Raw genomic sequence first — 4,062 nt, forward strand, 5'->3', positions numbered from 1 at the left:
TAATATCTAACTCTTCAAAAAATGCCTTACATTTTTTGAATGGAGGGAGTATTAATTTTTAATATTTGAATTAAAGGCTACTCTCTCCAATCTTATTTATAAGATAGAATAAAATTTTTGTTGTCCGATCTATAAATTATGTCATTGAATTTTCATTACAGTTTTTTTTTAAAAAATTTTATTAAATGTTAGTGAAAGAAAGCATGATAGTAACTATGCATGTTTAATAAGAACAAAATTAAAAATTTGTTAATTTTTTTAAAAAATAATGAAAGTACGTGAAGAGTTGTGATTAATATTTTAAGAAGTTCAATATATTTTTTAAAGATTATTTTTGAAAATATAAAATTGTGTAGCTTTTAATATTTTTAGACATCCAAAGTATCATTCCAAAATGGTGTACAGGTGTAATGAGTTTAGAAATGGAGTGAGTCCATTGATAGCTAAAGCATGAAGGAGCTGTAGCAGTTGCCTCAAAATAAGAGAAAACTAAAAGTTATTCAATTAATATAAATTAGCTAATTTCATTTGAAACCAACATGCCGTGTGTATAAGATACAGTGGGATCCATATTCCGGGAGGACCCACCACTCTTGGGATCAATGTCTTTTAAAATGATAGAGGATCAAGTTATTCACTTTGTTCTCTTTCATCAGTTTGCATCTCTACATTCATTTTGGGATTGAAAGATTGGAATTGCTTGGTTTTTTTTTTTTGTTTTTTTTTTTTTGTTAAATAAGGGATTTCGTTAGTTCCATTTGATGGGATCCAGGAGCCGGATTTGCTATTGACATGAGTAGTATTACTTGTGTGCAGCCTATTTTGTGATGTTTGAGAATCTCATTAATTTATTATACTTGCTATTGCATTTGTTACTTAAAGTCTGAGGATTTATATTTCTACAATACCTTTAATGTATTTTTTTATTTCTTTTATGGGTTAAGTTGCTAGCAATCCGTCTGGAAAGAAGATCAATGCAGTTGAACAGCATATCAAGAACGTTCCCAGTCCATCCACTCCCTTGCTTTTGAACACCTTAAATGATCCTTTCTATGAGGGTGCAGATTTTGTTCGTGGCTACCCTTTCAGTCTCTAAGAAGGTGTTCCAAGTGCTATTTCTCATGGCCTTTGGCTTAACATTCTAGATTATGATGCACCTACACAGTTTGTGAAGCCTCTTGAGAGGAACAATAGGTACGTACAGGGGTTTAGATTCTTGAAATTTGGCTATAAACACTATAATATATTGCTTGAGTTTAGGTTTGAGTATTATCACTATGGTTTTAAGGTATGTGGTTGCGGTTTTGACCATACCAAAGGGAACTCTATTCCCTATGCGTGGAATGAACTTGGCATTTGATTGTGAGCTTATTGGACCTGCCATGTACTTTGGTCTCATGGGTGAATCTTAATTTGATTTCAATGTGATTGTAGATTGTAGGTTTTAAGGATGATGAGGTTGTCAATATATTATTTAAATTGCCATTCTTTTTCTAATTATTCATCTAATCAAGTGTGGCTTTGCATGATACTAGAGAAAGTAAGCAAGGATTCGCTGATGCTGACTGTTGACATTTTTGTTAAATATTATTGTGATCTTGAGGCACCAAACTTGTTTGAACTATTTTGAATCCTAGGAACTATCTTGAGTTACAATTTTAATATGTAGGTTACATCTCTATCCAAAATAGTTCTAATGATTCAGTGGCTTTGTCTCAATCATCTTCATCAATTAATGGCTCATCTCTTCAAGTATGTGAAATAGCTTATTTCATTTATTAAAGTCACTATTAATTGATAGAGTTTTGGGCTTTAGGGAATATACTATTGTTACATGAGCTCCTTTCCTTTCTCCCCTCATGTATATACCCTTTTTTTCAAATATTTTTATTATATCCTTGAAATATATGTATATATTTGTGTCTTGTTAATTTTAAATTAAATGAGATTGTTTTAGTGGACCAAAGTGAAGTGATTGTGTTCAGAAGGGATCATAAAAGTAGGGAAAGAATTAATTAAGGACTTGATCCTATCAAAATATTTCATATGTTTTTGTATCTATTGTGCTTTATATAGAATGATGTGCGTATATGTGTGTGTGTATATATATTTGAATTCATCTTGAGATTATGACTCAAATTTATTAAATCATTTGTGAGTATTTTTCTATATTAATAATTCATTGTCTTTTTCCTTTAATATGCTTTTAATTGTGGGCATAGGATGCTTTTAGGAAAAATATGGTGTGAAAAAGATGATTTTTATTTTCTTATACTGTAGATGTGCTCCTCTAGGTTCCTCCTACAAGAGCGCTTCTGAGCAAAAGTGCTCCAATAAACTGCGGCTACACTACTTCTATAGGTTATCCGTATAGAAGCATTGAAGCTCTTTTGCAGGCAAAAACTAATTGCTTCTTTAAGCTACTTTTGTAATAGTGCCTTTTGCTTTAAAATATTTGATTTAATTTGATTGAAATATTGGATGCTACTTTTATAGGTACTAGCTATGCTGGCACCATGTTTCTACTGAATCAACTCTATGAATTGGATCCTCCATGACATCTCCATCTGGTTGTATTCTTTCCCTCACTTTTACTTCACTTGTTCCTTGGTCATTTTCTAAAACTACCTAGATTTAGTGTTGTTCAAGTGTGGGGGAGCTGCAATCCTACTTCATTAGCATTTAGTTTTGCATTCAAGTCTTGTATTCATGCATTTGCATTGCCATTGTTTTTTCTACCCTTATTATTGGCCTCTCGGGTCTTTTGACTTCCTTGTCTTCTTCCTTAGTCTGAGGCATTGAGGGCAATGCCAAGTTTGAGAGAGAGAGGGGGAGAGGGAGAGGGAGAGGGAGTGTGTTTTCTTTTTTTTTTTTTTTTGAGTTACCATTGCATTTTGTATTTCTGGTTTTATTTTTAGGTTGCATTTATCTTTTGCATTTACCATTGCATATTTTTAATCACATACACAACTAGATTCATTTCACTTTCAACCCTCCGACTCTTATATATGGGGCTCTGTCTCACTATATGGTCAAAAATCACAAATGTACTCGACTTTTCCAAATGAGATTCCATCTTACCATTTGTGTCAAGCTCTCACATAACAACACAAATCACATTCAATTTACAATCAACACATAATCATAATATAAGTATACTAGTGGAACAAGTTACAACACAACATATAATTGCTTGTTTTGCATTTCAGCCTACCCATGTACCTTCCATAGGGGCACCCTTGGCACAATACAATAGCATATACATATATACAAGCAAGTTTCACAACACAATCTACTTCCTCATATTCACATACATTTATACATCCTAATTGGCAATTTAACTCTATAAACAACTTTATATATTCATTTCATTCATATGGTAATCATACCACTACTAAGCGAAGCTACTCTTTCCTCGCTTTCTTTCCCAGCCTTCTGGTGCTCTCTTCACCTGTGTTCAAAAGTAACAAAGTGAGACATATGTCTTAGTAACTTGGAGGTAACCCCAATTACCGGTTAATAAGCAAAATCATAAACAAGCGATAAAGTAGCATGTAAATCAATAAAAACAATATCATATGAATATGTAAGAATTTTTTCTCATTAATCTTGTCATGCTCGTGCAATGCATTCCTGGTTCTCCTTGGCAAAGTAATCTTTACACCCAAATTAGGACTTCTAGTTACAAGGAATATGGTCCACCATACCATTGCTTAGACCAAATAATCCTTTTTGCATATGGGTGTTCTCCTAGGTCTGTTATGGCGGAGTCAAGCTCTACGCTTTGGATCATCAGGATTCTTATCCTGGAGCTGTCCTGGTAAAGTCAAGCTCTACGTTTTGGATCATTAAGATTTCCTGGACCTCCTCATGGTAGGGTTGCATCCCCCTACCATAATCCAGGGTATATATTATGGATGCAATGCATGTCAATGCACGTGCCATTTCAAATTCATTTCTATTAATACTCATAAATTCGCATGTATATACTTATGCATTACTGCTACTCTATCAATTCACAATACATTGAATGTAGTTATATTAAAATATTTGTTAACAATT

The sequence above is a fragment of the Prosopis cineraria genome, unplaced genomic scaffold, assembly GCF_029017545.1.
Source record: "Prosopis cineraria cultivar Desert tree isolate PC_DT_omini unplaced genomic scaffold, ASM2901754v1 PC11, whole genome shotgun sequence".
In the NCBI taxonomy this organism is placed as follows: domain Eukaryota; kingdom Viridiplantae; phylum Streptophyta; class Magnoliopsida; order Fabales; family Fabaceae; genus Prosopis; species Prosopis cineraria.